This window comes from Scyliorhinus torazame, chromosome 29, assembly GCF_047496885.1.
Source record: "Scyliorhinus torazame isolate Kashiwa2021f chromosome 29, sScyTor2.1, whole genome shotgun sequence".
Classification (NCBI taxonomy): Eukaryota; Metazoa; Chordata; class Chondrichthyes; order Carcharhiniformes; family Scyliorhinidae; genus Scyliorhinus; species Scyliorhinus torazame.
In genome coordinates this window covers 1,828,095-1,842,635 of record NC_092735.1, presented here as the reverse complement: position 1 = coordinate 1,842,635, position 14,541 = coordinate 1,828,095, and positions in this window count along the sequence as shown.

The following is a 14,541-nucleotide window of genomic DNA, read 5'->3' as shown; positions in this document are numbered from 1 at the left end:
GAGCAGTGCGGAAGTTGCTGCTGGGAGGTAAGTCTGTCCTTTAAAAGCACTTGTCTTTGCAGGGGCAGGCCAGTCGATTTCGGCGTGAGAACAGCTGGTGAGTCAGTTTCAGCGGGAGCAGTGCGGAAGTGGCTGCTGGGAGGTAAGTCAACTTTTAAAAGCACTTGTCTTTGCAGGGGCAGGCCAGTCGATTTTGGCGGGAGTGGAGCTGGCTGGTTAGTCAATTTCAGCAGGAGCTGAGATTTTTTTTTTTTTTTTAATTAGTGTTTTAGGCGGGAACAGGAAGTCGACCCGCGGACGTCTGGGAAGACCCTCACCAATAAATTCTGGTGTAGAGGAAACCCGAGACACTACACGTGTAGTGTCTCCCACCCGCCCTCCTCCTCTAACCTAATAATAAAACCCACTGGTCTGAGGTAAGTACCATATTGTATTATATTATTATTTTTTTTAATAAAAAATTTAATTTAGTTGTTAGCCAGATCTTGGTAGAAAGTTAGAGGAATGGCAGGGAAGGGAGTGCAATGTTCCTCCTGCAGGATGTTTGAGGTGAGGGATGCAGTTAGTGTACCTGCTGATTTTACCTGCAGGAAGTGCTGCCATCTCCAGCTCCTCCAAGACCGAGTTAGGGAACTGGAGCTGGAGTTGGAAGAACTTCGGATCATTCGGGAGGCAGAAGGGGTCATAGATAGCAGCTTCAGGGAATTAGTTACACCAAAGATTGGAGATAGGTGGGTAACTGTAAGAGGGACTGGGAAAAAGCAGTCAGTGCAGGGATCCCCTGCGGTCGTTCCCCTGAGAAACAAGTATACCGCTTTGGATACTTGTTGGGGGGGGGACTTACCAGGGGTAAGCCATGGGGTACGGGCCTCTGGCACGGAGTCTGTCCCTGTTGCTCAGAAGGGAAGGGGGGAGAGGAGCAGAGCATTAGTAATTGGGTACTCTATAGTCAGGGGCACAGATAGGAGATTTTGTGGGAGCGTGAGTGACTCACGTTTGGTATGTTGCCTCCCAGGTGCAAGGGTACATGATGTCTCGGATCGTGTTTTCCGGGTCCTTAGGGGGGAGGGGGAGCAGCCCCAAGTCGTGGTCCACATTGGCACTAACGACATAGGTAGGAAAGGGGACAAGGATGTCAGGCAGGCTTTCAGGGAGCTAGGATGGAAGCTCAGAACTAGAACAAACAGAGTTGTTATCTCTGGGTTGTTGCCCATGCCACGTGATAGTGAGAGGAGGAATAGGGAGAGAGAGCATTTAAACACGTGGCTACAGGGATGGTGCAGGCGGGAGGGATTCAGATTTCTGGATAACTGGGGCTCGTTCTGGGGAAGGTGGGACCTCTACAGACAGGATGGTCTACATCTGAACCTGAGGGGCACAAATATCCTGGGGGGGAGATTTGTTAGTGCTTTTTGGGGGGGTTTAAACTAATGCAGCAGGGGCATGGGAACCTGGATTGTAGTTTTAGGGTAAGGGAGAATGAGAGTATAGAGGTCAGGAGCACAGATTTGACGTCGCAGGAGGGGGCCAGTGTTCAGGTAGGTGGTTTGAAGTGTGTCTACTTCAATGCCAGGAGTATACGAAACAAGGTAGGGGAACTGGCAGCATGGGTTGGTACCTGGGACTTCGATGTTGTGGCCATTTCGGAGACATGGATAGAGCAGGGACAGGAATGGATGTTGCAGGTTCCGGGGTTTAGGTGTTTTAGTAAGCTCAGAGAAGGAGGCAAAAGAGGGGGAGGTGTGGCGCTGCTAGTCAAGAGCAGTATTACGGTGGCGGAGAGGGTGCTAGATGGGGACTCTTCTTCCGAGGTAGTATGGGCTGAAGTTAGAAACAGGAAAGGAGAGGTCACCCTGTTGGGAGTTTTTTTTGGCCTCCTATTGGTTCTAGGGATGCAGAGGAAAGGATGGCGAAGATGATTCTGGATAAGAGCGAAAGTAACAGGGTAGTTATTATGGGAGACTTTAACTTTCCAAATATTGACTGGAAAAGATATAGTTCGAGTACAATAGATGGGTCGTTTTTTGTGCAGTGTGTGTAGGAGTACAGGTCCACAGATCACTGAAAGGGGCTACACAGGTGGAGAAGGTAGTCAAGAAGGCATACGGCATGCTTGCCTTCATTGGCCGGGGCATTGAGTATAAGAATTGGCAAGTCATGTTGCAGCTGTATAGAACCTTAGTTAGGCCACACTTGGAGTATAGTGTTCAATTCTGGTCGCCACACTACCAGAAGGATGTGGAGGCTTTAGAGAGGGTGCAGAAGAGATTTACCAGAATGTTGCCTGGTATGGAGGGCATAAGCTATGAGGAGCGATTGAATAAACTCGGTTTGTTCTCACTGGAACGAAGGAGGTTGAGGGGCGACCTGATAGAGGTATACAAAATTATGAGGGGCATAGACAGAGTGGATAGTCAGAGGCTTTTCCCCAGGGTAGAGGGGTCAATTACTAGGGGGCATAGGTTTAAGGTGAGAGGGGCAAAGTTTAGAGTAGATGTACGAGGCAAGTTTTTTACGCAGAGGGTAGTGGGTGCCTGGAACTCACTACCGGAGGAGGTAGTGGAGGCAGGGACGATAGGGACATTTAAGGGGCATCTTGACAAATATATGAATAGGATGGGAATAGAAGGATACGGACCCAGGAAGTGTAGAAGATTGTAGTTTAGTCGGGCAGTATGGTCGGCACGGGCTTGGAGGGCCGAAGGGCCTGTTCCTGTGCTGTACATTTCTTTGTTCTTTGTTCTTTGTTTGAGGGTTTCCTGAAACAATATGTTGACAGGCCAACAAGAGGCGAGGCCACGTTGGATTTGGTTTTGGGTAATGAACCAGGCCAGGTGTTGGATTTGGAGGTAGGAGAGCACTTTGGGGACAGGGACCACAATTCGGTGACGTTTACGTTAATGATGGAAAGGGATAAGTATACACCGCAGGGCAAGAGATATAGCTGGGGGAAGGGCAATTATGATGCCATTAGACGTGACTTGGGGGGGATAAGGTGGAGAAGTAGGCTGCAAGTGTTGGGCACACTGGATAAGTGGGGCTTGTTCAAGGATCAGCGACTGCGTGTTCTTGATAAGTATGTACCGGTCAGACAGGGAGGAAGGCGTCGAGCGAGGGAACCGTGGTTTACCAAGGAAGTGGAATCTCTTGTTAAGAGGAAGAAGGAGGCCTATGTGAAGATGAGGTGTGAAGTTTCGGTTGGGGCGATGGATAGTTACAAGGTAGCGAGGAAGGATCTAAAGAGAGAGCTAAGACGAGCAAGGAGGGGACATGAGAAGTATTTGGCAGGAAGGATCAAGGAAAACCCAAAAGCTTTCTATAGGTATGTCAGGAATAAGCGAATGACTAGGGAAAGAGTAGGACCAGTCAAGGACAGGGATGGGAAATTGTGTGTGGAGTCTGAAGAGATAGGCGAGATACTAAATGAATATTTTTCGTCAGTATTCACTCAGGAAAAAGATAATGTTGTGGAGGAGAATGCTGAGCCCCAGGCTAATAGAATAGATGGCATTGAGGTACGTAAGGAAGAGGTGTTGGCAATTCTGGACAGGCTGAAAATAGATAAGTCCCCGGGGCCTGATGGGATTTATCCTAGGATTCTCTGGGAGGCCAGGGAAGAGATTGCTGGACCTTTGGCTTTGATTTTTATGTCACCATTGGCTACAGGAATAGTGCCAGAGGACTGGAGGACAGCAAATGTGGTCCCTTTGTTCAAAAAGGGGAGCAGAGACAACCCCGGCAACTATAGACCGGTGAGCCTCACGTCTGTAGTGGGTAAAGTCTTGGAGGGGATTATAAGAGACAAGATTTATAATCATCTAGATAGGAATAATATGATCAGGGATAGTCAGCATGGCTTTGTGAAGGGTAGGTCATGCCTCACAAACCTTATTGAGTTCTTTGAGAAGGTGACTGAACAGGTAGACGAGGGTAGAGCAGTTGATGTGGTGTATATGGATTTCAGCAAAGCGTTTGATAAGGTTCCCCACGGTAGGCTATTGCAAAAAATACGGAGGCTGGGGATTGAGGGTGATTTAGAGATGTGGATCAGAAATTGGCTAGCTGAAAGAAGACAGAGGGTGGTGGTTGATGGGAAATGTTCAGAATGGAGTACAGTCACAAGTGGAGTACCACAAGGATCTGTTCTGGGGCCGTTGCTGTTTGTCATTTTTATCAATGACCTAGAGGAAGGCGCAGAAGGGTGGGTGAGTAAATTTGCAGACGATACTAAAGTCGGTGGTGTTGTCGATAGTGTGGAAGGATGTAGCAGGTTACAGAGGGATATAGATAAGCTGCAGAGCTGGGCTGAGAGGTGGCAAATGGAGTTTAATGTAGAGAAGTGTGAGGTGATTAACTTTGGAAGGAATAACAGGAATGCGGAATATTTGGCTAATGGTAAAGTTCTTGAAAGTGTGGATGAGCAGAGGGATCTAGGTGTCCATGTACATAGATCCCTGAAAGTTGCCACCCAGGTTGATAGGGTTGTGAAGAAGGCCTATGGAGTGTTGGCCTTTATTGGTAGAGGGATTGAGTTCCGGAGTCGGGAGGTCATGTTGCAGCTGTACAGAACTCTGGTACGGCCGCATTTGGAGTATTGCGTACAGTTCTGGTCACCGCATTATAGGAAGGACGTGGAGGCTTTGGAGCAGGTGCAGAGGAGATTTACCAGGATGTTGCCTGGTATGGAGGGAAAATCTTATGAGGAAAGGCTGATGGACTTGAGGTTGTTTTCGTTGGAGAGAAGAAGGTTAAGAGGAGACTTAATAGAGGCATACAAAATGATCAGGGGGTTGGATAGGGTGGACAGTGAGAGCCTTCTCCCGCTGATGGAAATGGCTGGCACGAGGGGACATAACTTTAAACTGAGGGGTAATAGATATAGGACAGAGGTCAGAGGTAGGTTCTTTACGCAAAGAGTAGTGAGGCCGTGGAATGCCCTACCTGCTACAGTAGTGAACTCGCCAACATTGAGGGCATTTAAAAGTTTATTGGATAAACATATGGATGATAATGGCATAGTGTAGGTTAGATGGCTTTTGTTTCGGTGCAACATCGTGGGCCGAAGGGCCTATACTGCGCTGTATTGTTCTATGTTCTATGTTCTATGTTCTAATGGAAAAGATTCCGGCTCCTCACCAGCTCGGGACCTCCGGCAATCTCAGTGCCAACTGGCGGACGTTCAAGCAGAAATTTCAGCTTTACGTCGAAGCTCAGACCTCAATGGTGCGTCTGATGCATGGAAGATCGCTCTTCCCCTCACCACAGCGGGTGATCACGCCTTGGAAATATTCAACTCCTTTCACTTCGCCGAAGACCAGGACAAGACAAAGTTTCAGACCATCCTGGACAAGTTTGACACCAACAAAATCTTCGAGCGCTACATATTCGAGCAGCGATTGCAATGTAAAGACAAATCCTTAAACTCATATTTCACTAACCTTAGACTGCTGGCGCAATCCTGCAACTTCGGTGATATCACTGACTCCATGATGAGAGACCAAATTGTTTTTGGAGTTCACTCTGATCGTCTGAGAGAGCAGCTACTGAAGATCAGGTATATGACCCTGCCAGTGGCGATTGAAACATGCACAGTGCATGAGCACGCTGAAAATCGCTATTGCCAGTACAAAACGGCAGAAAATGATAAACTAGCCTCCCACGAAGCGGAGAGTGTGCAGGCCATCTACTGGATGCAGCGCCTCAACATTGACGAAAGCGGCCATTTTGCGCGCTCTTCCCGGGACCCGACGCATGCGCGATGCGAACGGGATAACGAAGCGGCCAAAACCCGCACTGCGCAGGTGCAGATGTTTGAGAACCGCACTGCGCATGTGCAACGACGCACTGAGCATTAGGACGGCGACGTCATGACGTGTTCGAACTGTGGCACCGCCCATTTAAAGAAACACTGCCCTGCAAGAGGCAGACGCTGTTTAAACTGCGGGAAGCCAGGGCACTATGCAGCCCTGTGCAGATCTGCACCACCAGTCAGGAACCAGCGCTCCCAATTCCGACGACGGCGCATCCGGAGTGTGCAACAACGCCGACAGGATTCTGATCCCGGCAGGGCAACGGATCCAGATGCTGAATGCCTGGACAACGCCTACCGTGTGGACATTATTACAACGTGTGAATATGCCACACCAGACACATCGCAAGTCCAATCCATCCTCGCTGTGGATCCCGAGGACGAATGGCGAGCAGTGATGAAGGTCAACCACTGCCCCATCCAGTTCAGGCTGGACACAGGTGCCACTGCCAATCTCCTCTCACACGCAGACATTAAGAAGCCCCCACGGTCCTTCCAGCTGCCTGCAAGCTCCTGGATTACAACGGGAATGCCATCGCGGCACTGAGATCCTGCCGCCTGCACGTTTCCAACCGACACACACAGGCACGGTTACGTTTTGAAGTTGTTAAGCCGGACAGGGCATCCCTACCTGGTCCACACACCTGAAAGCAGCTGAACCTCACTCAAAGGATCAGAAAACAAGGTTCAGTCGGGTCGCTTGAGGGTTACAAGGTAGCAAGGAATGAACTGAAAAAAGGGCTTCGGAGAGCTAGGAGGGGGCATGAGAAGTCCTTGGCGGGTCGGATCAAGGAAAACCCCCAAGGCTTTTTACTCTTATGTGAGAAATAAAAGAATGACCAGGGTGAGGTTAGGGCCGGTCAAGGACAGTAGTGGGAACTTGTGCATGGAGTCAGAAGAAATAGGAGAGACGTTGAATGAATACTTTTCTTCAGTGTTCACAGAGGAGAGGGGCCATGTTTTTGAGGATGAGAGTGTGATTCGGGCGGGTAGGCTGGAGGAGGTAGATGTTCTGAGGAAGGATGTATTAGCAATTTTGAAAAACCTTCGGTTCGACAAGTCCCCTGGGCCAGATGGGATATATCCAAGGATTCTTTGGGAGGCAAGGGATGAGATTGCAGAGCCTTTGGCTTTGATCTTTGGGTCCTTGCTGTCCACGGGGATAGTGCCAGAGGACTGGAGAGTGGCGAATGTTGTTCCTCTGTTCAAGAAAGGGAATAGGAATGACCCTGGTAATTATAGACCAGTTAATCTTACTTCGGTCATCGGGAAGATAATGGAAAAGGTCCTGAAGGATAGGATTTATGACCATTTGGAAAGATGCAGCTTAATCCGGGATAGTCAACACGGATTCGTGAAGGGTAGGTCTTGCCTCACAAATTTGATTGAATTCTTTGAGGAGGTAACTAAGTGTGTAGATGAAGGTCGAGCAGTTGATGTCGTATACATGGATTTTAGTAAGGCGTTTGATAAGGTTCCCCATGGTCGGCTCATGAAGAAAGTAAGGAGGTGTGGGATAGAGGGAAATTTGGCCAATTGGCTAAGTAACTGGCTATCACATAGGAGACAGAGGGTGGTGGTGGATGGAATGTTTTCAGACTGGAGACCAGTTACCAGCGGTGTACCACAGGGATCAGTGCTGGGTCCTCTGCTATTTGTGATTTTTATCAATGACTTGGAGGAGGGGGCTGAAGGGTGGGTCAGTAAATTTGCTGATGACACCAAGATTGGTGGAGTAGTGGATGAGGTGGAGGGCTGTTGTAGGCTGCAAAGAGACATTGAGAGGATGCAGAGCTGGGCTGAAAAATGGCAGATGGAGTTTAACCCTGATAAGTGCGAGGTGATTCATTTTGGTGGAAAAAATTTGAATGCGGATTACAGGGTCAACGGCAGGGATCTGAGGAATGTGGAGGAACAGAGAGATCTTGGGGTTCATGTCCACAGATCTCTGAAGGTTGCCATTCAAGTGGATAGAGACGTGAAGAAGGCCTATAGTGTGTTAGCATTTATTAACAGGGGGATTGAGTTTAAGAGCCGCGGGGTTATGCTGCAACTGTACATGACCCTGGTGAGACCACATTTGGAGTATTGTGAGCAGTTCTGGTCACCTCACCATAGGAAGGATGTGGAAGCATTGGAAAGGGTGCAAAGGAGATTTACCAGGATGCTGCCTGGTTTGCAGGTTAGGTCTTATGAGGAAAGGTTGAGGGGGCTAGGGCTTTTCTCTTTGGAGCGGAGGAGGATGAGAGGCGACTTAATAGAGGTTTATAAGATAATGAGGGGATAGATAGAGTGGACGTTCAGAGACTATTTCCTCGGGTGGATGTAGCTGTTACAACGGGGCATAACTATAAGGTTCGGGGTGGGAGATGTAGGAGGGATGTCCGAGGTAGGTTCTTTCCTCAGAGAGTGGTTAGGGTGTAGAATGGACTGCCTGCTGTGATAGTGGAGTCGGACACTTTAGGAACTTTCAAGCGGTTATTGGATAGGCACATGGAGCACACCAGAATGACAGGGAGTGGGATAGCTTGATCTTGGTTTCGGACAATGCTCGGCACAACATGGAGGGCCGAAGGGCCTGTTCTGTGCTGTACTGTTCTATGTTCTACGTTCTAAAGGGTTTACAACACAACATCAGCTAGCTGAAAGAAGACAGAGGGTGGTGGTTGATGGGAAATGTTCAGAATGGAGTTCTGTCACAAGTGGAGTACCACAAGGATCTGTTCTGGGGCCGTTGCTGTTTGTCATTTTTATCAATGACCTAGAGGAAGGCGCAGAAGGGTGGGTGAGTAAATTTGCAGACGATACTAAAGTCGGTGGTGTTGTCGATAGTGTGGAAGGAAGTAGCAGGTTACAGAGGGATATAAATAAGCTGCAGTGCTGGGCTGAGAGGTGGCAAATGGAGTTTAATGTAGAGAAGTGTGAGGTGATTCACTTTGGAAGGAATAACAGGAATGTGGAATATTCGGCTAATGGAAAAGTTCTTGAAAGTGTGGATGAGCAGAGGGATCTAGGTGTCCATGTACATAGATCCCTGAAAGTTGCCACCCAGGTTGATAGGGTGGTGAAGAAGGCCTATGGAGTGTTGGCCTTTATTGGTAGAGGGATTGAGTTCCGGAGTCAGGAGGTCATGTTGCAGCTGTACAGAACTCTGGTACGGCCGCATTTGGAGTATTGCGTACAGTTCTGGTCACCGCATTATAGGAAGGACGTGGAGGCTTTGGAGCGGGTGCAGAGGAGATTTACCAGGATGTTGCCTGGTATGGAGGGAAAATCTTATGAGGAAAGGCTGATGGACTTGAGGTTGTTTTCGTTGGAGAGAAGAAGGTTAAGAGGAGACTTAATAGAGGCATACAAAATGATCAGAGGGTTAGATAGGGTGGACAGTGAGAGCCTTCTCCCGCGGATGGAAATGGCTAGCACGAGGGGACATAGCCTTAAACTGAGGGGTAATAGATATAGGACAGAGGTCAGAGGTAGGTTCTTTACGCAAAGAGTAGTGAGGCCGTGGAATGCCCTACCTGCTACAGTAGTGAACTCGCCAACATTGAGGGCATTTAAAAGTTTATTGGATAAACATATGGATGATAATGGTATAGTGTAGGTTAGATGGCTTTTGTTTCGGTGCAACATCGTGGGCCGAAGGGCCTGTACTGCGCTGTATTGTTCTATGTTCTATGTTCTATCCTCCCATGTGGATCATCAGGCCGGCATCGACGACATCCTCGCCCTGTATCCAGATGTATTCAACGGGATGGGCACGCTGCCGTATCGATACAAGATTCTGCTACGGCCTGATGCCAAGCCAGTGGTCCACGCACCACGACGAGTCCCTGCTCCGCTGAGGGAGCGCCTGAAGGCACAGCTCAAGAATCTTCAGCAACAAGGCATCATTTCCAAGGTCACCGAACCGACAGAATGGGTCAGCTCGATGGTTTGCGTAAAGAAGCCTTTGGGGACCTGCGCATCTGCATTGATCCCAAGGATCTCAATAAGAATATCAAGCGGGAACACTACCCCATCCCGAAGCGGGAGGAACTCACGAGTGAGATGGCACACACGCGCTTCTTCACCAAATTGGATGCGTCACAGGGATTTTGGCAAATCCAGCTGGAAGAGTCCAGCAGAGGGGTCTGCACCTTCAACTCGCCTTTTGGCAGATACTGCTACAATCGCATGCCATTTGGCATCATCTCGGCATCAGAGATATTCCATCGCATCATGGAGCAGATGATGGTAGGCATTGAAGGGGTTCGTGTGTACGTGGACGACATCATCACATGGTCCACGACCCCTGAAGAACTTGTGTCCCGTCTCCAGAAGGTATTCCGCCGTGTACCTGCCAACGACCTAAAGTTAAACAGGTTCAAATGTTGTTTTGGCACATCGACGCTCAGGTTCCTAGGCAACCAGATTTCACAGCATGGTGTGCGCCCGGACACAGACAGAATCAAGGCCATCGAGGCGATGAAGGTCCCCGAGGACAAAAAGGCGGTGCTGCGCTTCTTGGGTGTGGTCAATTTTCTGGGCAAGTTCATTCCAAACATGGCCACACACACCACGGCCCTACGCAACCTGGTGAGAAAGTCAACTGCCTTTGAGTGGAAGGCGGCACACCAGACAGAGTGGCTGGAGCTGAAATCCAAGCTCACCACTGCACCAGTCCTGGCATTCTTCGACCCGGACCGGGAGACAAAGATATCCACAGATGCGAGTCAGGGTGGCATCGGTGCGGTGTTGCTTCAACGAGATGACACATCATCCTGGGCACCAGTAGCCTACACATCAAGGGCGATGACGCCCACTGAAACCAGATATGCTCAGATAGAGAAGGAGTGCTTGGGTCGTCTCACCGGCATCCTCAAATTTCATAATTATGTCTCCGGCCTGCCGACATACACTGGCGAGACGGATCATAGGCCTCTGGTCCACGTCATCCACAAGGACCTGAACGACATGACTCCTCGGTTGCAGAGAATCTTGCTTAAATTGCGGAGGTATGACTTCAACTTGGTGCACACACCTGGCAAGGAGCTCATCATCGCTGATACATTGTCCCGCTCCGTCACCTCGCCCAGTGAGCCGCTGGACATCATCCAGCACATCGAATCGCAGGTGCAGCTGTGAGCTATCACTCTCCCGGCGACAGATGAGAAGGTAGTTCTATCCGTGATGAGACAGCCAAGGACCCCCTCTTGCAGCGCATCATCCACAACCTCACCAATGGCTGGCAGATAGGGCAGTGCCCACAATTTTAGAATGTGAAGGATGACCGGACGGTGATTGATGGTATCCTCCTCAAGCTGGACAGGGTTGTCATTCCGCTCAGTCTCCAGAGTTTGGTGCTGCGCCAGATGAGGGACACCTGGGCGTCGAGAAGTGCAGACGCAGAGCCCGGCAAGCTGGCCACTGGCCCGGCATCAGCCAGGACATCTCGAACATGGTCCTGAACTGTGCTACCTGTCAGCGGTTCCAGCCAGCGCAGAGCAAGGAGACGCTCCAACAGCATGACATAGTGATCCTCTCCGTGGTCCAAGGTTGGCATCGACCTCTTTCATGCGAATGGTCGCAACTACGTATTGATCATCGACTATTTCTCGAACTACCCTGAGGTGCTGAAGCTCCCGACCCTCACCTCTCGGACCGTCATCAAAGCCTGTAAGGAGACGTTCTCAAGGCATGGCATCCCAATCACCGTCATGAGCGACAATGGCCCGTGCTTTACCAGTCGAGAATGGTCCACATTAGCCGGGTCATACCATTTCCAACATGTCAGCTCCAGTCCGCACTATCCGCAATCCAATGGGAAGGTCGAGAAAGGGGTGCACATTGTGAAACAGCTGATCTGCAAGGCCGCGGACTCTGCTTCCGACATACACCTCGCGCTGCTCGCGTACAGGGCGACCCCACTGTCCACTGGCATGTCGCTGGCTCAACTCCTGATGAACAGGGACCTGCGGACGATGCTCCAGCCAAATACTTGCCCAACCTGGATCACCTCCCGGTGCTACAGAAGGTGCAGCAGCTCAGAGACCGTCAGAAGCAGGGCTATGATGCCCATGCCACCGATCTGGCCGTGCTATCCCCGGCAGACGCTGTCAGGATCCAGATACCGGATGGGGGGTGGTCTGTCCCGGCTGTCGTTGCTCGACAGGCCGCGCCCCGCTCTTACGTTGTACGTATGGCTGACGGCTCCATCGTGCGAAGGAATCGACGGGCACTGCGCAAAGTTGCCTGCCCACATCCACTTTCTCCTCCATTTCCATATGTTGAATTGCCACCTCCTGATACCTGCACCACGAGGCCACCAGTCAGGCTCCCATCCCGCCTGTCCCCTCCGCCACCTCTCCGGCGGTCGACCAGGATCAGACGCAAGCCTCAGAGACTGGACTTGTGAACGTTTGTTTTGTTTGCTCTGTTCTGTTGTCCTCCGTCAGTCACGTTAGACAGACTCTTTCACTGGTAAATACATTCACATACACCAACGCAACATAAGGGAGATGTAATGATACGCAAACATGCAGCTAATGAACACATAGAATAGGACACGACCAATGAGCAGTCAGGACACTCAGGGGTGGTATCTCACTATAAAAGGGACGAGGCACTCACACCCCACCTCTTTCCACAGACCAACATCTACAGAGTGAGACAGGGTGTATCCTCAGCATCGCACCCCAGCACGTGGCTTAGAGCAAGGCTGGGTCAGTTAGACTGAGTTACTACATTTAGATTAGCAGAGAGTCGAACTCATTGAGAACTGTGCTAATAGTTCAATAAAACACATTGAACTCACTTCAAAGTCTGGAGCATCTTTTACTCAAAACTGCATCAAGTGGCAGCTTGTGTTATTCCAAACTCCACAACTCAACAGCTGCTCCCTCTGGCTGGGAGGGGGAGGGGGTCGAGAACAAGGGGTCACAGCCTCAGGATACAGGGTCGGCCATTTGGGACTGAGCTGAGGAGAAACCTCTTCAATCAGAAGGAGGCGATCCTGGGGAATTCTCTCCGCAGAGACTGTGGAGGCCGAGTCCCTGAATATATTTAAGAAGGAAATCGATAGATTTCTAGAAATTAAAGGCATGAAAAGGGGGTATGTTCCTGACCACGCCCCCATCCCCTTCGCCGCGACCCCTTTCCCACCATCACTCACCTCCTCGATCGGAAGCCTCGGCTGGGTGTCGAATGGTCCTCCGCCCCGCAGATGGCGCTGCTGAGTACCAGGAGAGATGCTGGCCCCTAATTGGCTGGCAGCTGCTGGCAGGCAGGGCCTCCACCCTTGGCGGGGAGGTGGGGGGGGAGGGGGGAGTCATTAATTCTGGGGGACACAAGACCTTGGCTGGCCTTCTGGGAAAGCTCTCCAGCAGCAAACCAGACCCCCAAACGCCTCGGCAATATTAACCCTTCCAGTGTAGACATTACTCCTCAACTCCCTGTCGGATTTATCAGTGATGATCTTCCTTCGATAGGCTCCTGCTTGTGTGTCTTCTCCAGGAAGAAACATCTCTGCAGCTGGCCTATTGAACTCCTTGATAATGTTAAAGATCTTGGTCAGGACACCTTCCCCCACCAACCACAAACCCTCCCAACATCCACCTTCTCTTTCTAGAGCAACGTTCCTCAGGCTGACACTTCTCAACTTTTTGTGCTCCAAGTTTCTCTATTGATCCTCTTTGCCGGCGTAACTTGCTGATGCTGAGCACATCCGTAACCCAACACTCGGCAGTGCTAAATTAATTCTCTTTGTCTTTGCGGTTGAAACCTTGTTGTTACGCGTGTCCTCTGCATTAATCCTCTCCGTGGAGCTGTACGAACCTGGTGGTTTAGCTCACAGACTCGCCTTAGATCTCACACTCTCTTTGATCCAATTTATTTCTGTTCTTTTTCTGATTCACTTCGCCCTTTCCTCCTGTGGGAGACAGAGTGGGAGTATGTATTATCAATCTTTGGGTTATTTATCAGGCTCAAACTGGTGCGACGAACTGAGCTGAACTCATGAACTGAATGTCTTCACACACTCCCGGGTCAGGTACAGTTAGTGAGGTTCCCTCAGCCCCTCAGACACTTCTACAATCTTCCAGCACACAACGACACCATTCAGCCCATCAAGCCTATGCAAATGTCCTTAAATCTGTGTCCCCAACCAGTATTTCCCCACATTCACCCTTTGCTATTTTTAACGCCTCTATTGAATCTTCCCGTAACCTTCCCTGCTCTAATCCCAGTCTTCTCCAATCGCTCCACAGTGCATTAAAGAAGATAAGAAAAAGGAGAGGTAGGCCATTCGGCCCGTCTAGTATGTTCTGTCAGTCAGTAAGGTGACGACTGATCTGATTGTGGCTCTAAATCCACCTTGTTGCCACTCACCATTACCCTCGATGACTCCCTTGTCAGCAGCATTCAGCATTGCCGTCTCCCAGCGCCAGGGACCCAGATTCGATTCCCGGCTTGGGTCACTGCCTGTGCGGAGTCTGCACGTTCTCCATGTGGCTGCGTGGGTTTCCTCCGGGTGCTCCGGTTTCCTCCCACAGGGCAAAAGATGTGCAGGGTAGGTGGATTGGCCATGATAAATTGCCCCTAGGTGGTGTTACGGGGATAGTGTGTGGAGTGGGCCTCGGTAAGCTGCTCTTTCAGGGGGTTAGTGCAGACCTGTTGGGCCAAACACCTCCTTCGGGGATGGGAATGGGAATAGAGGGATACGGACCCAGGAAGTGTAGAACATAGAACATAGA